Source organism: Onychomys torridus, chromosome 7 (assembly GCF_903995425.1).
Source record: "Onychomys torridus chromosome 7, mOncTor1.1, whole genome shotgun sequence".
In the NCBI taxonomy this organism is placed as follows: domain Eukaryota; kingdom Metazoa; phylum Chordata; class Mammalia; order Rodentia; family Cricetidae; genus Onychomys; species Onychomys torridus.
Window position 1 is genome coordinate 81,176,854 of NC_050449.1, and position 24,308 is coordinate 81,201,161.

Consider the following 24,308-nt stretch of genomic DNA (forward strand, 5'->3'; position numbering starts at 1 on the left):
CTCTTTAGGGTCTAGAATTGTGCAATCAAGATTATAGATAAAGAAACTATCAGGTACAAAATACTAAATATGTTTAACAAAAAAAAAAAGAAGGAGATGTAACAAGATCACCAAAATTCTAGCAAAACTGTCAAGGCAGATTTTAAAAGGAATTGGAAAGTCTTTTCCTAAAAGAGGTGTGTGTGTGTGTGTGTGTGTGTGTGTGTGTGTGTGTGTGTGTATACTATGAATTCCAGATGTTACGTACGCTGCATAAATACGCTTCAAAGGTTATATTCTATTGCAGTAAGTATACATATGAAATGAGAAACTCATCTAATGAGTTTTGTAGATTCAAATTAAACTGGAGTAAAGAGAAATATTTATAAACTGGAAGATAGATCTGAAGAAAGTTCATAGAATGTTGTATGATAATAGAAAGTTATATATATATATTTTTTTTTAAGAAATCAAGAGACAGAAGTTAGGGCTGTGAGTTTTAACACATCCCAACTCAGAATGCTGGGAAGAGAATAAGAGGAAAATGGCCTAGAGGACATTGCCTAGCTTTAACACATCATTCCTCGATGTTAATATTCTCATAACTCCTACTCAGTGTAAAGAAAACATTTATCATAGTCAAATGGATAGTGCTAAAAAAAAAGACAGATTAAAGAGTCAGAGAGAAAACCTAAGGAAGAAGCCTGTTGGTGCCTCAGTGCATGTGGAAATACCCACCACCAAAAGGACAGATGGAGTACAGTTGGAGAGAAGGATGGGCCTGTATATATACACACATGGCAAAGCAAATGTGGTAATATTAATGACAGAATCTAGCTGGCAGTACACAGTACTCACTGTTCACTGTGATGTTCTTTCCATTTATCTGCTTGAAAAAAATCATGGTATAATATTAGAAAAAAAGGAAAACAGCAAAATGAGAAGATTATCTGGACAGGAATCATAATCATTAACTCATCTTCATTATCTCAAAAGGATTTAAAGAACCCCAAATTGCCAGATGTTGGCTTCAGAATGTATACAGGGAATAACTGATGGTGTAGGAGTTAAGCCACATTGAACCCATACACAAACCAGCATGGTAATACTAAACACTTTTGGGGGGAAGGGGAAGAATTTTCTGTAGGAAATACTCTGGGGGGAAAAAACAATTTCTGTTTTATCTACGATATACTTTTCCAAAAAAATTCTAGATCCCACTATATTATAGCAGTTAGGTAAGCTGTGCTCTGGTCCTATAGCTACATGTGAGAGACACCAGTAGTTAAGTGGCAAGCCCTGTGGTTCAGATTAAGAAAGATATTTGGAAGCAAACCCCAGAAGAAATTCTGCAATTGATGACTTCAACAGAGTGAGAGAGACAGTGCCAGATGGTAGAAATTTCAGCAAAAATGCTGTTGATTTTAATGTGTTGTTTAAAGGCTGTGGTTCTGCATAAAAATCCTGCAATCCCAGACACAGTAAACAATGTGACAAGGGCTTGAGGAATATGGTGAAGAGAGAGGGCCTTTTGTCCTGGCCTTGAAGGAATCTGCCCTGTGTGAGCAAATCAGAAACAGCAGTTGTATTTGTTGCAGAGGTACAGCTGGTCAAGACACTTTAAAAGTATGGCTTGTGATCAGTCACAGAAGTGACAGTGAGAATGGACACAATTAGGATACTCACGTCATTATGAGGATGTGACCACTGAAATGGGATGCAAAGTGTCATGGGATGCTGAAGACCAGAAGTTATGCCAGAGGAGAGGATGAAAGAAGAGGGTGGCCTGAACAGAAGCCAGGCACGCACCACTCTCTGAGACACACCTGGCCACACAACGCCCCCAGATGAAGGGATGAGGAGTTAGAAGCAATGCCAGAAGCAGCACTCATAGCAACATGAATGTGTTAAATGTGTTTTCTCCTAAGTAATTTTTTTTATCATTTTATAAGTTGCAGAGGAGAAATAGCCTGCCATTTTCAAACCCTGTGTTGTATTCACAAAATTCTGTGTAAAGAAAATGCTTCTGTGATTTCTACCAAAAGTACCTGCATTGTGTAGATCCAACCAAGGTTTTGGTTAAAGCTGTAGATGTTGACAATAGGTAGGGCAGGACTAGCCCAAACTTCTTCCTGTCTATGCAAAATGGTATATTATTGCCTTTTAAATAACAGCTTCTGCGCCCCGGTAACTAATTCCTTGACTGTTCTTTCTGCTTTTCTACCAACGCCCACTAAAATTTTACAAAGTCAACATTTTGAAAGCAATCCAATTCTTTAACTAGGTCCTACATTTTATTTTCTTAATAGAATAAGAATGTCCAGATGTAGACCATTTATTTAAATGACATATCATCCCTTTGAATTGACATGCAGCCAACTTATTATCTCCAATATTAGAGACTAGATAGAGCAGGTTTAATCAAATCTTACTGGTGATGAGGAAAGCTCACTTCCCTTACTCCATTACCAAACTTCAGAGTTATCAGCCAGCAACTGAAGGGAATAGTTCAGGTTTCTCCGTCTTCTTTTTTATCTTTCCATTGACCCAGTGAGAAGTTCTAATGAGTGACCAGAGTCAGGCTCTGGTGAAACATGTTCTGAGCTGTCTCTCTAGCCCTGGACCTTCTTTCCCTAGTGTTTGTATTGTAGTCATCTTGTCTTGTCCAAAAGACATTGTTTCCCTCTGGTCCTTCCTGACCTCTCCTCTGACTTTGACGTCTTTCCACCCCCTCTTCTTGATGGTTCATGAGCCTCTCTGGGTGTGATGTGGTCTGTCTCATCGTTCCTGTTTCGAGGCTGTAATTTTGGTCAGCTTTCTATTGCTGTGACAAAATACCTGAGAAAAACAAAGAAGAAGAAAATATTTATATCGTCTCATGGTTTCACAGGTTTTGGTCCATGGTCTCTCTGTCCTGTTGCTTTGTGCTTTTGCAAAGTAAGCATATCTGGGCAGAAATGCATGGTGGTAGAAACATGTCCACCTCATGACAGGGGAGAAGGAGAAAGTGACCAAAGAAGGAAAGGGAGAGGAGAAGAGAAAGGGGGAAGGAACACATGAGAAAGCCAGAATCCCAATAGTCTCTTCAGGAACATGGCTTCCAATGACTGAACTTCCTCCTGCGAGCCGCCCCCCCCTCCCAAAAAGCTCCAATTCCCAACAGTAGCACAGGCTGGCATCCAAGCGTTCAGCATGGGGGCTTTGTAGGGCTTCCACAAAGTAGTCCTCTAACCTCCACACGTGTGTCACAGCACACATGTGTGTGCTCACATGCATACTGTTGTAAGAATAATAAATAATGAAAGAGGCAGAGCCTTCTACTGAGTCAGTGAAGTCAGTAGTGCATTGCCCTCAGGAGCATAATTAGTGGCCCTTAAAAAAGAGGTGTATTCTAGTGGAAGCCCATGAACTGTGGACTGGTGGCTGAGGAGCCCCCATGGGACTGGACTAGGCCCTCTAGATACAGAAGACGGTTGTTTGGCTCAAACTGTTTGGGGGGCACCTAGGCAGGGGGATCGGAATCTGTCCCTGGTCTATGGGCAGACTTCTGGAATCCAGTGCCTGTGGTGTGACACCTTGCACAGCCTGGTGCAGTGGGAAGGGGCTTGGACCTGCCTAGACTCGGTGTGCTGGGCTCTGCTGACTCCCCATGGGAGTCTTCCATTTGGGGGATGTAGGGATGTGGGGTGGCTTGGGAAAGAGGGCTAGGGGTGGGAGGAGGGAGGAGGGGAATCTGTGGATAGTATGTGGAGTGAGTAGAAAATTTCTTAATAAAGAAAAATGAAAGAAGAGGTGTGTTTTCATTTTCCATCTTATGAGGAATAGCCTCCTCCAGACACCAATCTGCCGGCACTTTGTCTTATATTTTTCTTTCTTCAGAACTGACACCCATACATGCTCATTACTTGTAAATTACTTATTGAAGGCATTCTGTTTTACCTGTCAGAAAGGATTAAGTCAGTGAGACCCTCAAAGTGAAAAGTAAATTTAACTGGATTAAATGATGACCAACAAATAAATAAATAAATACTATCATCAGTGAGAACTCTTAATTGACATAAACAGTTGTGGGCTAGGTATCTGTGGTGTTTGAAAGAAAATGTCCCCCATAGGGAGTAGCACTATTAGAAGGTGTGGCCTTGTTGGAGTAGGTGTGGTACTCCTGGAGGATGTGTGTTATTGTTGGAGTGGGCTTTGAGGTCTCATATGCTCAAGCTGTGCCCAATGTGGGACACCGTTCATTTCCTGTTGCCTGCAGATCACTGCCTGCATGCTGCTATGCTTCTTACCATAATGATAATGGACTAAAGTTCTAAATTGTAAGCCAGCCCCACTTAAAAGTTTTCCTCTAAAAGAGTTGCCATGGTCATGGTGTCTCTTCACTACAATAGAAACCCTAAGACAGTGCCAAAGAGAAAGAAAATTATTAACAACTAACTACTTGATGACCATAGATACTGACTGATTGTGTCCTAGGCATTGTGCAGAGTTTGTATCTGTTCATGCAGAAAATCATCACAGCACACTATACAGAAGGATGTGTTGTGTACTCCCAAAGTCCATCATCCATACTATAAAGTACCAGAGTTCCCTACAATGTACCCACTGGGTGGTTACCTGCAAAGGATTTGGGGGCATCAGTTTGACCCAAGAAAAGTCACCACTTGTGTGACTTACACTCTTTCAAATGTTAGGTCACCTGAGGAAGACAGTTTACCACAGGCAAATCAGGGTACAAAGATTAAGTGACTCACCATGGGTCATCCTTCCAATAGCTAGTGGGCATTGCATCTAAATCCAATTAGGCCAGCATCTGCAAGGCTTGAGTTTTAATGACCAAACTTCATTCCTAAAGATAAAAAGTAAAACAGGCAGAGGAAGTGAGAAGAGTAAAAACAGAACTAGAAACAGAGAGAGAGAGAGAGAGAGAGAGAGAGAGAGAGAGAGAGAGAGAGAGAGAGAGATTCTGTAGATTGCTCTGGAGACCTCTGACCAGATAATTTTTCCTTCTATAGAATTTCTCTCCTCCCTGTGTTTCATGTCCTCTTGAGAATTCACAGAGAGAAACTTCATCAGGAAGCATCTTCTCATGTAGTGAAAGTAAGGCTTTAATCACTTATTATTGGTCAGCATTGCTGTGAGTGGCATTGCTAGTGTAGGGCTTGTTAGACATGATGCCCTCTTTACTTGACATTGACATTGCAATCTGCTGTTTAAGAGGAAGGAAGGCACACCTGCAGAGCAGGAGATGGGATGCAATGCCATATTCCTCCTCCCTCTGGATGGAAAGGCAGAAACAGAGACCTTTCATCTTGAGAGAATCTATGGGTTGAGGATGGACTCATGGTCAAGGAAGAAATGAAACTTCAAAAGGCTTGGCTTGCCTGTTCACATGCTAAATATGTTAATCCTCCAGTGAGGTCATGATCAGAACTTCCAAAGGCTTTGCTTCTAGGACAGAAACTTAATTTGTAAAGTAAAATTTTCCCATGGTGTTTGTGTGATTTTGCCCATTGTGAATAATGTCTATTAATATGCAGCCTGCTACATTTTAAGTAAACCTACTTCATGACTGCTGGAGGCATCACTGCATGCCCTCCACTATCATGAGGAGCTAGCTGAGGATGCTGTGTCAGAGCAAAGAATGAAATGTTAGTAGAGCTCGCAAAAGCACTGGGGTACCCTCTAAATCAGGATAAAGTCAGATGCATATTTCTTGTGTTCAGAAACCTAAATTTTGTGTTCAGATACAATATTCTGAGACAGCATAGATTTCCAATATTGTACAGGTTAAAATATAACTTCTGTTTGAACATTGTCTCCAAAACTTTTTACTACAAACAATGAACCTATCGTGTGTATGTGTGTGTGTATGTATGTGTGTGTGTGTGTGTGTGTGTGTGTGTGTGTGTGTGTTTACTTCACCTTGAAAAAAGCACCATATAATTAATCACAGAAGGTGTTTTGAGCCCTGGAATATACAGTTTGCCCACAGTGTTATACTCTAGTCTAACTGAATTACCAATCTAATTTTAAAAGGTGGTTATACAGATATATGAAATTATAAATGGGTAACATAAACACTAAGCTTTGATTAATCTCACAACCTTGGAAATACAATTTATCTCTGTAATAAAATTGCTCCAATATGACAGAAAAAGGAAGCAAGCCAGAGTTAAGCCACTTATCCAAAGTCATATAGCAAAGAAACTGTGTAATTGGAATTTCCAGACAGCATAGCCTTCAATCCCACAACCCCTTCAATACTGGGGTTTCTACTGCTGCGCCTTCACCAGTAGCCTCTCCTGGCCTCTCTTCCAGGAGATTCCAACCCTGTCACAGACCATCAAGTCTCAGATGCTCTCTATGACTCTTTCATGCCTTTAGAACAAGTAGCACGTGGGAGAATCTTATATATCATTTGCTGTTCTGCTGATATCCTTAGTTCTATACTGGACCACAACTTTTGTGTGCTGACCCTGAACAAATATGTCCCACGAGGTCTTTCCTCAGTGATACTGGTCTCTTTTCAATCAGGGCTAATTCTTTAGCATCAGCTAATCAGAAAACACAGACTTTAAAAAATTATTTATTTTTGAGATTATAATATATACATCATTTCTCCTTCCCTTTCATCCTTCCATACCCAGCCATATATACCCCCCCTTATTCTCTTTCAAATTCATGGCCTCTTTTTCATTAATTGCTATTCTATACATATATGTATATACATATATATTACTAAATACACAAACACAACCTGTTCGGTCTTTACAATGTTACTTGTATGTTTGTTTTCAGAACTGATCCATGAGGTTCTGGAAAATTTATTGGTGTGCTCCTCAATGGGGAAGACGATTTCTCATGCTTTCAGCAGCCCTTAGTTGGCTGCAGTTCTTTGTGTGGAGTTGAGGCCTCGTGGGCTTTTCTCCTTTTACGCTGGCATGTCTACTGTTGTTTCCCTTGTTCAACTCATGTTTAGGCAGCCATGTTGGTGAGACTTTACAGGTGTAGCTTCTGACATTCCTAGAAGACACAACCTCACAGTAAACTCCTGTATCTTATACTCCTCCTGCTCCTCTTTCTGCAATGATCCCTGAGCCTTGGGTACAGGAGTTGCATTGTATGCATTGGTGCTGGGCTCCACAACTCTTCGTTTTGATTGGTTGTGTGTAATTGGTTTCTTTACTCTTTACTCTTTGGGGGCCCACCACCCAGCCCCCAAATAAATACACAGAGGCTTATTCTTATGAATGTCTAGCCTTAGCTTGGCTTATTTCTAGCCAGCTTTTCTTAACTTAAATTATCCCATCTACCTTTTGCCTCTGGGCTTTTGTCTTTCTCTAGTCTATATACTTTCCTTTCTTTCTTACTCTGTGACTGGCTGTGCTGCTGGGTGGCTGGCCCCTAGAGTCCTCCTCTCTTTCTTTTTTCTTGCTCTTCTTTTCTTCTCTCTTCTACTTATTCTCTCTGCCTGGCAGCCCCACCTATCCCTCTCCTGCCTAGCTATTGACAGTTCAGCTCTTTATTAGACCAATGAGGTGTTTTAGGCAGGCAAAGTAACACAGCTTCACTGAGTTAAACAAATGAAACACAAAGGGATGCAACATACACTTGGATCATTAACCAAATATTCCACAGAATAAATGAATGTAACACATCTTCAACTAATATTCCACAACAGCTGTGGTTTTCTGTAATGGTTTCTATCTTTTGCAAATATAAGTTTCCTTGAAGGGGAATGAGGATTATACCTACCTGTGAGTAGAGGACAAATATTTAGAATGTAGTTAAATATTATGCTGGTTTAGTAAAGTGGTGGTTGTAGATTCTCTTTCAAGATCCATGATTTCACTAGCCCTGGGTAGCTGGCTATATTTTCCTTGGTGAGCAGGTCTCAAGTCCCACTTAGAGAGCTATTAGTTATCATCAATATATGTGCACCATTACTACCCTCTTAAGGTTAATGTGCCATGCTGGTCCTTATTTTGTTTCATAAGTGTTACACTTGGGTAGGACTGTTGGCTTTTTTCACTCCTTTGGAAGCTTGCATGGAGTCTTCTGGTAAAAACTAACCCTCAGGCAGGAGGTTTTCAAATCAGTTCCAGATCAGAGGCCTCTGAGCCTGTGTCTAACTGTGTGGTGTCTTCAGCAATAAAATAATTATTTGTTTCACACTTTCACCTCTGAAGGACAAGTAAAGGCAATAGCAATAACGTGTAATGTTTTGAGAGTCTCTTGGCACACTGACCCAACAATTCAAAAGATGGCTTCTTGTGCCTGGTGTTAGGGTTTTTACTAGATGGTTTTTGGGTCTTGGAGGGAGAATTGCTAGCTCAGATAGGAAATTTTCATTTAAATTATGTATGTATGTTTACACACAGAGACTTACAGGTATTATAGGTCTTCTTGGGGGAGATAATTATAACCTTTCAGACATCCTTACTGTTATTTTGCCTCCTCTCTCCTTCTGCATTTATACCCCTTCCCCACCCTGATTAGAGACCCTTGTTTTTCCATTTTATCCAGATCACTTGTACCCTACTATTCTTTTCTCTATTGTTTCTGCCTCCCCTGACCACCAGTTGGCAATGGTCCCTTTTTACTTTCCTGAGAAACCACAGATTCTTAATACAGAAGATTACACCAATAGCCCTGCTTCTCTCTGAAACTTCACAAACCAAGGTTCAATTGTTTGCTCTTCATCCTACATGCATATCTTCTAAGCTTCCCTAAGAGTTCGAGAAGCTGTGAGCATTGGCCTGAGTTCCAAATGATTCCACAATCTTCCCCCAGACATGCTCATGTCTCTCACGGCCCTACACTGCTTTCCTAGCACCAGTTTCCATTCTGGTTTTTTTTTTTTGTTTGTTTGTTTTTGTTTTTGATGCTATGTTAAACATCATGACCGAAAGCAAGTTGGAAGAGAAAGGGATTTATTTGGCTGACACTTCCACATCAGTCCATCACTGAGAAAAGTCAGAGAAGGAACTCCAGCGGGAATCTGGAGACAGGAACTGAAGCAGAGACAATGGAGGAATGCTGCTTACTGGCTTGCTCATCTTGTTTTCTCCATCTGCCTATGGGTGGTTCCCACAATGGGCTGTGGAGGCAATTCCTCAACTTAAGATCTCCCTTTCCACGTGTCCTAGTTTGTTTGTTTGTTAATTGCTATGATAAAACACCATTATCACTAACAATTTGGGGAGCAAAGGGTTTGTTTGGCTTACACATTCCCATTACAGTCGGCCAAGGCAAGAATCTGAAGGCAGAAACTGAAACAGAACCATGGAGGTCTCCTATCTATTGACTTGCTCTGGGGCTCATGTTAAGCTTTTTTACACATGTAAGGGTCAACTGCCCAGGGATGTCTCTGCCCAAAGTAGACTAAGCCCTCCTACATTAATCATCAATCAAAACAAAAAACAAAAACAAAAACAATATCCCTCTGATATGCTCACAAGCCAATCTAATGGAGGCAATTCCTCAATAGAGGCTCTCTCTTCCCAGGTGACTCTACTTTGTATCCAGTTGACAAAAACTAACCAGAAAAATGAGTAAGAGAAAAAAGCTAAGACCTATGAATGTGAATCACTTGAGAAGGGGAAGGGACAGGCTAAAGCCTCAGAGGCAGAAACAAGGCCTGCCCCAAGTAGGTCAAGACACTGACAGAAGCCAAGGCAATCAAAGGAAAGTGATAGTGCCAGGAAACTGACTAAAAGTTGATCAAATGAGGCCAAGACAGATATGCCAAGGAAGGGGTTTGGAGTTTTAGCTCACTCCATATTTACAAATAGATTCAGCCCTCCATATCTACTTATGCCATATCTGTGGATTCAACCAACTATGTTGGTTAGAAAGTATTTGATTAAGAATTCTCCCTATATAGAGCATGTGTTGACTTGTTTCTTATAATTATTCTCAACACAGTATAAGATAAGAACGACTTGCATAGCATTTAAACTGTAGTAAAAATTATAATTAAACTAAAGATAGTGTCAAGGGGCTGGAGAGATATCTCAGTGATTAAAAGCACCTGTTTTCTTGCAGAGTACCTGAGTTCAGTTCTCATACCCACATGATAGCTGTCCAGTAATGGACAACTGGCCATAACTCCAGTTCCAGAAGATCCAACACATCCTTCTTATCCCCACAGGCAACAGGCACAAATGTACTGCATAGACAAGCATACATACAATGCACTCAAACATAAAAATAAAATTATTTTTGGAAATAAATAAATAAACATAGTGTTGAATAGCCAGGAGGATATGTATAGGTCATATGGAAATACTACCTCATTTTATAGAAGAGACTAGAGCATCCTCAGATATCAGTATGTTTAGGGGTCTGGAAACCAATCTTGTGTGTCAAGAATATATTCAAATGGCAGAATTAATATTACACTTTAATCTCAAACCAGCTAATTGAGGCACTCAGTCTTCAGTGTGTTACTTGAGACACTAGTACATCATGATCAAGGAGGAGAGGGTAAGCATACATAATGAGCTAATTTTCCTTGTTAACATTCCTTTTGAGTTCTAAAGCAGAAGTTTAAATATTTTTATTTTGTGGCACTTTAAAAACATAAGCTATCCATCAACACTGAAAGGAAAGGTGCTCCCTGCCATACCCAATCACTCTGTACTCCCAAGACTCAAGTACTCACAGCAATCGATGGGATTCCCCATTGCTAGAATGGCCACTCATCTTTAGTATCCTTGATCACTAACTTAAGTGCCACTCAGCCAAAGTACATCTCCACAAAATCTTCAGTCACTCTCTTAAATATGAATCCCTTGAGGTATAGATATTAAATACAGTCCTTTGATTTGGAGTCTTCCTCTATCCTGTCTGGAGAAGGCAGGAGAAATGGAGCTATCCAGAGATGCGAACCCCACTGCAACTTGAAACTAAAAGTGTCTTCGCATAAATGCTTCTTTCAGTTAGAGTTCCTTCTCTAGAAATGCCACTTGGAAAACCCAAGGACTATCCCTTTCAAACTAAACCACACCCCTCCTTCAGTAAACCTACCCCAGATTAATTGGCACTAATGCAGCCCTTCACAGCTGTATACAAGATGTTGAGGAGTGCAGCAGAGAAAGGGGTGATTATAGTTGCCTGCACACTGTCACCGCATGGTAAAAACAGACTTACCTCCTTCAGAACTAGCATGATAATGGAATGTAATAGCAGCTCCTCTTGGCAATCAATGCCACGGTGGAAATAGGAGTGGGTCTTGGTGACAATAACAGAGATGAAATGTGAAACAACAAAGCCCTTGCTCTCTGGGCCAGAACTCTCTTGAGCAGCTCATTACTTTAACCTTTCCACCTTCACCGGATATACAATTAGAAACATGCTTTTCCATGGGCATTAAATCGTTCCCTCGCTCACTCTGCCCTCATTAGAACACTTGATGGAGCCCAATTAGCTGATGGTCAAAAACAGATGTTTGTGACTTGAAGAAACAGGGATAGAACATTCTGAGGGGCAAAGGAGAATGGAGAAAAATCTGGCATAGCCTATTTTATTAATCATCTAAAATCTAGCATTTCAAATTTGACATAAACCTAGTTTTTCTTGATAGGAAGAAGTTATGCACAAAAGTGCTAAGTTCTTTAACAAGAGATATCAGTATTTTGTTCAGGTGACAGAATGACATTTAGTTAGACTTATGTGTTGACAAATTTGGTAGAATATCTACATACTTCCTAAAGTCACGGTTCGGCACAGTGAGTGTGCTGTCCTGTGTGGCCATGTGTCTGGAAGTGAGGGCCACATGCCCTGCACAAGGAAGGTTGGCTTCACACCTGCTACTCCACCCTGGCTGCCTTGTATCCATCAGGGCAGACTCACAGCTCTAAACCTACCAGCATGAGGTACATTACCCTATTAGCCTCTGTGCCTCAGTTTAATTTTCCTTTATTAATATAAAATAGATTTATAATATCCATGTGCCAGCTTGCTTAAGAATGAGATGGATTAAAACATATAAACAGCTAAAAATTGTAAGTGACATATAACAAATGATTATGCTTACAATTCTTGGTCTATGTTGCTGGCATGTCGTCATCACTGTTGTCCTCTGCCTGGGGAGGCCATTGAATCTGTTTCCTCGTTCTGACAGTAATCAATGCAATGTAGGTGCTGGCAGGGGCACAGTCTGTGGTGAGGGCTAATTGGAAACAAGTTTTATCCACAACAAAGATGTCAATAATTTTATTATAATTACAGTGGGAGGCATGTAACGAGCTAAATATGGGCCACTAAAGACTTAATACCCGAGATAAATCCTAATCCTTCTTTGTCCTAACAGATATATTTATTCACAGTGTCTGAGAACAGCCATCAGAGGCATCTGCTGAGTCATATATGCAGAAGTTAGATGGGCATCGTTCTGAAGGCTAAATAATAACAGAGCAATGACTCCATGAGCACCAGGGAAATAAAAGCAACTTGGTGTTTTCAAGAGTGCACAGAACTACATCTTAATTCATTTCTGTCCAATACCTGATAGAGCTCTTCACTCTAGAAGTTTTTTATCCTTTAGAGGCTGTGTGCCCTCCTGAACTCATCTACATTATCACCATTTCTGCCCAGGGGTGTTCACAGGCCATGCCAAAGTGGGAGTAAACACAGAAGCCCCACATACATATGTGGGGGAGTGCCTCATTTGTTCAGTTACACATTTCTTTTCTTCTTTAATTCATTAAGATGATTGATAAAGTGCTAGTTAAAATTCTCAACCAAGTTTGGTTTCAAGATGGTACGTGGCTAAGCATAACAAAATATTTGACTTTGTCCCCAAATACCAGTGTCAGAAAACAGTTTAGTTAAGGAGTGTGTGGTGGTTCAAACAAAAATGGCCCCCAAAGGGAGTAGCACTATTGGGAAGTGTGGCTTTATTGGAATAGGTGTGGTCTTGTTGGAGGAAATGTGTCACTGGGAGCAGACTTTGATATCTCATATATACTCAAGCCATGCTCTGTCTTAGAACACTTTCTATTGCCTGCAAGTCAAGACGTAGGACCCTCTGCTCCTTTCCCAGCGCCATGTCTGCCCGCACACCACCATGTCACACCATGATGATAAATGAACTAAACCTCTGAAAATGTAAGCCATCCCAATTAAATGTTTTTCCTTTATAAGAGTTGTTGTGGTCATGGTGTCTCTTCATAGCAATAAAAACCCTAACTAAGACAGGGTGTCAACACCACTACCTACTCACCAAACAGAAATTCACTCTTTTGTTCTTTCAGATCTCTGTGCTATGTCCACCGGGTTCCAAAGTGTCTTCAGCATCTACAACTCCTCTGCATGGAACTATGACCAGCTCTAGGACACTATCTCCTACTCTTGGTATCAGTAAATCTCAGACAGTGTGGTTCATGTTTGTATCAGGTTTCCATTCCAGAAAAGGTAAACAAATAGAATACTAGTAAATGCCAAACACCGTCATTTCTGGTGATGAGATGAGGCAGAACTAACAAGAGAGGGTGATGAAAGAGGGCGAGTTAGGGTTCCCTAGATGGTGCTGACCAGAACAGCTCCCATGAGAAGATGGATTTCTGAGTGATAGGAGAGAACTCACCAAGAGAAGGCAGGATGTGTATGGAACCTCACCGTGATAACATGGCAGGAGAAGAGGTGTGAGGGTAGGACAAAGCAGGCATGATTCAGAAAGGAGAAGAACCCACTGAGTAAGAGGGAAGGAATGCAAGAAACGGTTGGTGAATAAGCTGGGCTCCATCAGAGGTCACAGCAATGTCTGAACTTTGTTTAAGGGCAGTGGGAAGCTGTTGATGAGCTTCGTGTGGGAAGTGACAGTATTGAATGTACATTTTAAAAGAGTGTCCAGGATGCCAAGTAGAAAACATTTTGCCATGCCTAGGTGAGGAGAGAAGCAGAAATCCCGGTTAAAATGCTGTTGAGCAAAAATGAAAACTGGTAGGCTCACAAAATCCCTTCCAACCCAAAGATTCTGTCTTTATTGCTATGGTTCATAAGTGGTGATGAATCCAAGGCAGAGCCCAGAAAATGGAGCCTTAGTGTGAAATGACCACCTAAGAATCATTTGATGGAAGGACTGTTTTTCTCCAAAAGCATCAATTTCCAATGAGACTACAAAAGACACTATAGTTTTACATCCTTATACCCTGCAATCTTCTCAGAGATCTGTGGAAAGGAACCCATAGTAGCACTGGTGTGCCTGTTGGAAGGTTAGAAGCCAAAAGGCCTCTACATCTGATGTTCTAACCACAAATATTTCTAATTGCTTATAATGGACATGAAATATAGGCGGCGTTGAGGTTTTTCTTCCATTGTTCTTTGTTAAGTAATTTGGTTTTTTCAAACATTCCCCCCTTAACTATGACTTTGAACAAGAAATACATTTTATAATGCACCCTGTCCCCTCCCCCAGTAGCAGACAATCCACATTTCCAAGAAATGACATCTGGCAACCATTATCACACTGGGTTCACAGCCGCTCACAGGAGAGTTAAAAGGGCTAAGAGGAAGGACATGGAAATCAATTTTTAACTTTTATTTTAATTATTGGTTGCTTTGGTTTAATACTTGGTTAGTTCACAAACATCTTGCATCAGGCAAGCAGCAGAATGCTCCCTGATTAAAGAGCCAAAAATTTAAAGTATATGTTTCTATCCAAATGATTGACATCCACAACAAACAGCTGGCCTCTTCTGGATACCTGCCTCCACTTATGACTTTCTTCCTTGTGGCAATCTGGTTATTTGGGAAGGGGACATTCAAAACCTTCACCTGGGCTCCACAGCTCTCCTCTTCACAGCCTAGAACGTTTCCTTGTAACCCATTGTCCCTTGTGGAAGGCAAGGTTGACTGATACATGCTAATGCCTATGTTGTTAAGATACCTGCCCCCCCCCCATTCCTTAATGTCCACATGGGCCAGAGAAAAGAAATCACACTAAGACTAAATGTTGAGTTTTTATGATAATTTAGAAATGTTAGACTTTATACACATAACACAAAGGCAATAGAACAGCATAGAAGAAAACAGGGAATCAGTTATCCCATTTCTCTGTCATAGACATCACAACACTCCTGTCTACCATTTTTCCAGCTTCTCTTATAGCTATGGGTGACCTTGGGATCCAGTTTGGCAGACATAAGAAGAATCAGTTATTATGTCTTCGCCCCTCTAACAAAAGTAACAGATGGAGCTACCATCATCTCCTTCTCTTCATTGTCTTCCTCCCTCCCTCCTTCCTTCCTTTCTTCCTTCCCTCTCTGTCTTCCTTCTTTCCTTCCCTACACCACTCCCTCCTTTCCTTTCTTCTTTTCCAGCTTCCTGCTTTGAGCCTGAAGAGTAACTTCATTGTCCATCTTGTAAGGAAAAGAAACAGAATCTACAGAGATGCCAACCTCAAGCCCTGATGCTGTGAGTTGCTGAACTAACGTCTACAGCTGCTGTTCTCCACACTTGTCATAGAGGAGAATAAAGTCCTTTCTTATTTGAGCCAATTTAGTCCATTTCTCATATTTAATATGCAGACAAAAAGATCCATCCTTAACTATAGATCCTAGAAAGATCTGGAGCCCTTGCTTCCTCAGAATATAATCTGACATTCCTCATAGAATTTTCTAGGAAAATAATCTTGCAACTTGAAAGCTAAAGTGTGCTCTATTTCTTGGCAATAAACACTGACATGTGTTGTGACATTTTTTTTATTTAAACACTGTACTGGGCATGGGTGAGAGAGGAAAATAGAGACATGTCAAGGAGTTTATAGAGAGGATTTACCACAAGGACATCTTCATAAAGGAAGAGCTGAAAAGCCAAACAGCACATGGTGAGGGGCAACTGCTTAAGTACCAACACAGCAAGCCCCAGCCACCCCTGAGGCTGTGAGAAAGGTAATGACTGTTGGCCAGAGGGGTCTGAGACCATTAGGGTTGCCACAATGCAAAGCAGAGCAGGAAGGACAGAGAAGGGGTTTAAAAGCAAACATAATGACCAGCACAGACATTTGCTGCTGTTAAAGTGAGGTATGCATAATAATACCTGAATGACTTTTCCCTCTCCATTGAACTTACAATGATCATAAAACATTCATCACACAGAATGCCAGATGTGGGTGTTTCCTTAAGAGGAAAACATACATTTCCCCCCTAATATTTTTAGTACAAAAGCACAAGAAAGTTCTACTTTAAGTAGTTACAAGATTGAGTGATGGAACAAAGACACAGAAGAGCAAACGACCTAGGAGAATAATTGCCATCATAATGGTCCCTTTGATTATCCTGAGATCATCAGGAAAGCATCCCCCTCAATCTGACTCCATGTGCAGCTTCTCTGAACACAGGAGACACCTGATCCTCACAATGCCTACCTCAGTGGAGAAGGAAGAAGGCAAGAGCCGAGGGGCTGAGAATACCAATATCATCTTCCACAGAAATCCTGGAGTCATCAAAGTGTAGAGGTGAAAAAAGACTTAATACCTACATAAAGATGGATTGTGTCAGGAAGGGCTCTGAAGGCTGTTACATGTTATGGAAGGAAAGGAGGTTAAATATTCCTTATCCAAACTACTTGTGTCCAAGTGGTTTTGTATTTTAATCCAAGTGCCTTGCATTTCTGATTTTGTAATATCAGCACATTGCAATAAGGTAGCTGCATGATATGACTGAAGTTACATCACAGAATTCATTTATGCTCCATATGTACCTTATATGCATACCTAACGCCAATCTATGTATTACTTCTGTGCCAGTATGTCCACAACAAACCTTCACAGGTGGTCAGGCATGGAATTTTCTGCCAAATCACATTAGCATGCAAAATGTTCCATGTTTACACTTTCACATTAGGGAAGCTCAACCTATATTTGCCTTCCAGAAATGTATATTCCTTCCTCTCACTTAAGTCTGTGATCTTATGTAAACATCTTTGCAGTTGGAGAATGCACCATGGTTCATAGGGTGGCATATTACAGAGACAATTATGATTATTAGGGAACTCGAAGTCTTCTGAAATTTTTCCTTCTGCTCTGTGGAGCTGTTCTTCCTTCCTCCAGCTCCTGCTCTTACTTAAGGCAGCCCTTCCCTCTCAAAGCCTTCTTTGATCATCAGGTTGCTCTCTCTCCCTGGACTTTCTCATCAACAAGCATACATCCAGAACTGCCCTGGTAAATGATTGTTGGGCAAGTTGTACAGTGCGGGGGGAACTTTTCTCTGGATACCTCTGCCTGCAGAACTTCTAACAGCACCTACTGCCATATCTTGTATGAATCTGAGATGTCTGTCCTTTATAGCATTAAAATGTTGTTAGTACTGTCATTTTTTATAGTTTTCTATGCTATTATAGAATGTTTTTACATCCATTGTTAACTGCTCTCAAAATGCCCCTGTTTCACAGTTGTGTTATTAGCCTTTTAATATCAACATACTACGTAGCTAAAATTTTGGCATGGCTTTGGTCCCTTTACTGAGGAAATCCTCAAAGATTTACTGAAATCCTTGGCTTCTTGCTTAGAGACCAAGCAAACTTGTGGCAGGCTCCTACATTCTCAGCTGCTGTGGATTCAACAACTTTTCTTCAGTTGTTGTGGATTCAACAACTTCTGAATGGTTGATATCCCAACTCTTTAGAAACTGTTCCTACCAAATAAAACCAAGGAAAAGTATTAATCCCATGGGTTAGTTACTCTTCCTGTTGCTATGACAGGGCACCTGACAAGGGCAGCCTAAGGAGGGTTTATTCTGGTTCACAGTTTGAAGGGACAGTCCTTCAGAGCAGGGAAGACATGATGGCAAGGGTGTGAGGCAGATGCTCACAGCCTATCCTCAGTCGACAAGCAGAAAAGGATGAATGCTCGCTTTTTTCCTTTCGATTCTCTCTAGAATCCCAGCCCAAGGCATGGTGCTGCCTAAGCCCAGCTTGGATCATCCCACCTAATTTAAACCAATAAAGAAACTTCCTCACAGATATAGGCCTGTCTCTTCAACAATTGTAGATCCTGTTGACAATCGATATTAATCATCACATCAAGAGGTTTTTTTTGTTTGTTTGTTTGTTTTTTTTTAATGAAGTTTCATTTGGGAACCTTTCTTTCTGTAAGTTCTGACTCCTGCTATTTCAATAACATGTCCCTTGTCTACTTAGTGACTTTTTCCAAAATGTTTCAGTACCTTTCATGAGCCAGCTATGATAGACAGTTCATTTTATGTGTCAACTTAGGTCTCATGGTCAAACATCCTGGGTGTTTCTGCTGGAGTGCTCCTCAATGTGACTGACATTTAAAGCTATAAATTACATGAAGCAGACTGCCCCCCATGGCATGAGTAGATATCATGGATCACTGAATGCCTAGACAGAACAAAAGTCTGATTCTCCTTTGAGTAAGAGGGAGCTCCTCCTGCCATATAATTAGCTTTTGAACTACAGTATAGGCTCTTTCTTACCAATAGCATCTCTGGCCTTTGGACTCAAAATCAATCATTTGCTCTGCAGATTTTAGATTTACCAGTTTCCATAAACATCAACTCAATTTCTGATGCCAAATTTTTTATTTATATACTAATGTAATTATAATACTAAATATTATGTACACATATATTCTCTTAATATCTCCTTATAGTAAGTTGTGTGTGTGTGTGTGTGTGTGTATGTGTGTGTGTGTGTCTGTCTGTCTGTCTATCTGTCTGTCTGTCTGTCTGTTTGTCTGCAGTGGGTAGCCATTCCAGCTTTGACCTGGAAGTTCCAACCCCCATTGAGGCTTTGGTAACAGTCACACCTATAAGGCAGGGCTGGGAGAGGACCCTGAAGACCCAAGATCTGGATGCGGGGGCTCTCTTGGTTCCTGGGCCCTGGACGCAGACTGAGCAGAGTTCTCCAGAGAACACCACCAGACTGTGCCATACCTTTGCCAGACCCTAAAACCTACCTATCCCTTCATTTGTAAGTTACCCCACAAAATAAACCTCCCTTTTAACTACGTGGAGTGGCCTTAATAATTTCACCAATACCTGTCTGTCTGTCTATCTGTCAGTTTATTTTCTATCAGTTTGGTTTCTCAAAACCCTAACATATTAACCCATTTCTTTGTTTTGAAAATGGTGGCTCTTTTTTCCTCTTCAAAGTATTCTTACCTCTCCCAGTTTGCATTTGGCAAAATTTTACCAAGAGCAAACTAGAGAACTCAGTATCACCAGCAAGTTATGCTGATATACTTCTGTGTATTGAACACAAAGATGGTTTGGAAGACAAACCTACTCAAAACACAACTAATGCATTTCAACTGTTATCAAGCTAATCCTATGCTGTGGAATAATCCTTTTGTACACTGTAAAGATTTGTCACTCGAAATGGTTTAATGAGAGCTTATTTGCCAATAGCTAGGATTTAAGGACAGAGAGAATGCTGGGAGGAAGAAGGGTGGGGTCAGAGAGGTGCCAGCAGATGCAGAAAGAAGCAAGATGAACATGACATACTGAGAAAAGGTGCCAAGCCATGTAGCAAAGTATAGATAAAAATATGGGTTAATTGAAAATGGAAGAGTTAGCTAGTAACAAGCCTGAGCTATTGACTGATCATTTATAATTAATTTTAAGCCACAGAGTGGTTACTAGGGAGTGGCCACAGGACAGAAAATTCTGCCTACAAATGGCACCCATCATGGGACACCTACATCCACATAAAACCTGAGAGAGCTTGGGAAAGGGTTCTAGACACACAGAAATGAAGCCTGGCTCAGCTTCCTAGTTTTATGTGTCTCATGCCAGCCATGATACAGAGACAGATCTCACAGCTGATACCTGCAGATTTGAGCTGCCATCTTGAGCCCTGCCAGAACATCATGAGCTAAGTCACTTGGTGGGTCCCTGCAGTCTCTCATAGGACTTCAGTACAGAGAGGTGTCTCCTGGCAGCTGACTGCAGGAAGAGCCAGCCTCCATGCACTACTGTCATACACCAAGCTAAGTTACACTGTCAACAGCTGACATACCAGATTAAAATTCACCTCATGCAATCAAAAAAAAAAAAATACAGATGCTTAGTAAAAACAAATCTAGACATGCTGGGCAGTGGTGGTGCATGCCTTTAATCCCAGCATTCAGGAGGCAGAGGCAGGCAGATCTCTGTGAGCTCAAGGCCAGCCTGGTCTACAGAGGTAGTTCCAGGACAGCTAGGGTTGTTACACAGAGAAGCCCTATCTAGAAAAAAATCAAAACAGATCCAGACAGGGGAAAAAAAAAAAAAAACCTCTGAATGGGTTACAGTGTGTTTAAAAATATACATAAGCTTAGGAGAGAGAAGAGGAGGAATATATACAGTCTCAAATTTAAAACAAAGTTTTAAAGTAATAAGTTCTTTAAAAGGGAGTAAAGTAGTATTTTTTAAAAGCCATGTAAAGATGGGAAATATACAAAAAGAATGGAAACTATATGTTATTTGTTATCTTTACATTTTTTGACTGCTGAGGAAAGAGTAACTGCTAAGAGACATTTGATTATAAATGCTACTGGATTAAACCAATCTATATATTTGATAAATACCTTGACTTCAGAATGGCAGTCAAAGGTATGTTACTTTGGGGAAGATGTTCTGCTTTTATTTCTGCAGAAAATAAAAGGCTGTGGATTTGTTCAAAGTTAAAGATTTGATGGAGGAAGACTGTGAAAATCCTGGCTACAAGCATAAAGTAATAAACCTAGAGAACTACAAGACACATGATGTATATTTCACCTGCTCAAACTTAAAACAAAAATAATCTTTGGCTGACTTGTGTACAATGCACAGTCTATACTTGTATTAATACAGAAATACATGTTACCTTTAAAAGTTTATATCTTTTCAGAACAAAGGGCCCAGACACTAATAAATACAGATGGCCCAGGTGATACAGCATCCAGAACAGTTTCAAAGCTGCTGACTGAGATGATCTAGCTCACAGAATACTCCAGCCCAGACTTAACAATTATCCTGATTTTCTCAAGGTTCCCCCAAATATGCCAGCACCTCTAAAAAGTGGGAAATAGCCTATAAAAAACAACACCCACATTCCTCAAATGTTTGCTATCATTTAAGAGAGAATTGGTTACAAATTGTTATTGGTCTTAGTTTTTTTAAAAAAAGACTAAACAAAAGAGTTAAATTCAAAAATCTCTTTCTAAAGGAAAAAAGGGGAATATAATATGAAAATGATGAGAAAAGAGGGTAGATTACTGACTCTACTTTAATCCCAAAAACAACCATTAATTTCAAAAATATTTCACATTGGTATGGGTTTTGATTGACCGATACAAATTTAAAGTTAATTTTGTTATAATGTATATATATTTTTACTCTTGTTTGATGTATTGTGTTTATGCAACTCTCATGTAAAATGTAATATATAATTAAGAAATACAGATTAATAGTCATCTATAATAGTCAAACTTATAGTCATGTTAGATATGTTTTCAATGTCATAGACATATTTAGATAGATAGATGGTCTTCAAACATTTCAAAGACCTACAGAATATGACATTTAATATGTTTAATAACATAAGGGTTTTCATGACAGTGAGACATATCTGCTCCTGGAAACACCAATCTATTTCAGAGAAGATGATGGGCATCAAAGAAACTCCATATTGGAGTTTGTTTTCTTTGTGGAAAAATCTAGCCATTTGGGGGAAAAAAACTGCCCTTGCCTCAATTGTTGACATTATACTATCCAAACAGGGCCAGCAGGATGCAAAGAAAGCAACTGCCAAACTTTGCCAAGATAAGATGGGACAGTCCTTCAAAATCCCCTGATTGTCAAAAAAGTCTGTCAGATGTACTATAGGCCAAAGTTAGATGCCTCAAAGTGACAGAAGAACTTAGGGTGACTGTCCAGGCAGTCAGATGTCCCTATTGCTAGGTAAAATTGCACATTTCTGGGGTCTTTGTTGGAGTTAAAGACTAAATAATTAGATTTAAAGTTTTCCTTAATTAGGATAGAAAGTGAATTAAGTAGAAAACTTTAGACACACCAAGATAAGATAGATAATAGAGTATTTTCTCTAAATTTGCCAAATACGAATGGACTGGATACTGTAACTGTAATTCTTACTGAATAACTGTTTCGATGTATATATTTTACTATGTTAAAATTAAAACTTTCCTTTTTCATTAGACAAAATGGGGGAAATGGTGCAGACTAATCCTTTTGTACACTGTAAAGATTTGTCATTCAAATTGGTTTAACAGAAAGCTGATTGGCCAATAGCTAGGATTTTCATGGCACAGAGAATGCTAGGAGGAAGAAGGGCAGAGTCAGAGGAGTCACCAGCAGATACAGAGAGAAGCAAGATGGACATGACTTACTGAGAAAAGGTACCAAGCCATGTAGCAAATCATAGCTTTAAAAAAAATGGGTCAATTGAAAATTTAAGAGTTAGCTAGCAACAAGCCTGAGCAATTTGGCTGATCATTTATAATTAATATTAACCCTCTGAGTGGTTACTTGGGATTGGCTTGAGGGACAGAAACTTCCACCTACAATCCTAAGACAAGGCCACTAGTTTTTAAGGCAAACTTAAAAATAACAATCTATATTAATAAAAATTTCCTGATAGGTTTTCTCTTGTCACCAAAAAAACCTTTTTTTTCCTGAAGTGCATGCCTGTTACCTTTACAAAATAATAGAATTTTAGTTTGAAAGGCCAAAGTGGATATTCCTAATTGGTTGCTATTTATCCACATTCATAGATAGATTTATAGGAAAGAGAAAATCCAACACAAAATATACTTAGAGTTAGATTTGAGGTTGAGTCTTTTGTTTTCTGCTGGCCTCATCAAGGCACAGCCATGTGGCAGTTTGGCCCATGCACCAGTAGGAGAAACAATAGCCCAGCTTTCAGACTGTGTAATGGCTTCAATATGAAGCAGCAAATGGGGACAGATCTGTGTTTACTTGTAGAAAGGTTAGCTCCATCATGCTGAACTTGTTTTCTTACATAAAGAAGAATTAAACTACAATGCTGTGGAGTCATCGTCCTTACCTCTCATTTATCAGTGGAAATCTCAGGACGCTTAGCCCCTTTGGATTCACTCTGAATTGTAATTTTCCTCCTCACTCTTAAACCCTAGGAGATGAAGACAACAGTAAAGAATATTTATGTTGTTAGTCTCCTTAGAGACTACACTGAGATTTCTCATGGCACTTACACTAGTTTGAAGACATTATAAAAATAATTCTCATGGCTAATTTTACATGTGGCTAATAATTCCATGATACACAGAGAATAAGAGGAAAGTACTAATGGTGTCTACCTTGTAACAAGCACTTCCCATCATGTTTCACTTGATCATCACAAAACCCAGTGATGTGTTATTGCCATCCTTGTTGCATGAGTGAGGAGGCTTAGTAATTTGGCAGGGCCACCTGGCTAATACATGATATAACTCCAAAAGCCTGACTCCAAAACTTTACTTGCCTAACTTCCTGTGTTATCTAGTCACACTGCCCTGGAATCCCAGCTATTCTGGAGTCTGAAGCAGGAAGATTATAAGTTCAAAACCAGCCTGGGATGCATAGCTGCAACCTTTAGATTATGCTACTTCCAGATGTAAATAGGTAACAAAGGAGAAATAATTCCATTGTTTAGTGGTCCTGTAAAGGGTGGGGGTGATCTCCCAAGCAGAATGGCAAAGGATTTCTTGAGGCTTATAAAGCCTTGTGGTACGGGAACCCACTCTAGACCCTGCCAGAGATGTTGTTATTGGAAATTTTTGCCCATCACTTGATGCTAAGACATGTGTCATTGACAAAATTTGTCCTGAAAGACTAAGTCTGAAGTTGAGTTTGATATTGAAAGTCTGTTGGTAAGGGCTCGGCTAGCTGGCTGTTGCTGTCTTTGGGTTTAGATTTACTCCACATTAAGGAGCTGAATTTTGGTTCAAGGAAGATTCCATTCTGCGTTTGAAGAGAACTTACTCTGAGTTCCAAGACTGCACCTGCAAACTCACACAAATCCCATTACCGTAAGTCCTAGAATTTTTTTAGCTTATTTCCCACAAGCATCTACCAACAGCACATCTAACACTTGCCAAACACACACATATATAGCTCCTTTCTCAGTGGGAGATTCCTACTGTACCTCAGCTTGCCTCACATTTGGCCCATGTCACTGACAGAGAAATCACTCTCAACTTTAATATGAATGCTGTCAGACACAGCCCCCTGATTTGCTGCTGAACTCATACGTTGCTCTCCGGCCCAAATCAGCACTTTCTCCACACGTCTTGTGTAAACCAGACTTCCACTCGGGTTTGGTTGTGAAGATTAATTAAAGTTCGGGAAAAACATGGTAGT

The 24,308-nt window shown here is 40.2% G+C and overlaps 1 long non-coding RNA gene across 1 annotated transcript; it reads right to left on the bottom strand.

The window, feature by feature from the left end:
• Nucleotides 1–190: 190 nt before the first annotated feature.
• LOC118587181 lies at nucleotides 191–23,067 on the bottom strand. Its single transcript, XR_004945440.1, has 4 exons — nucleotides 22,996–23,067; nucleotides 12,023–12,157; nucleotides 4,734–4,828; nucleotides 191–2,817 (listed from the first exon to the last, which is right to left on the bottom strand). It is a non-coding gene; the product is annotated as an uncharacterized LOC118587181 (long non-coding RNA).
• Between the last annotated feature and the right edge of the window lie 1,241 nt (nucleotides 23,068–24,308).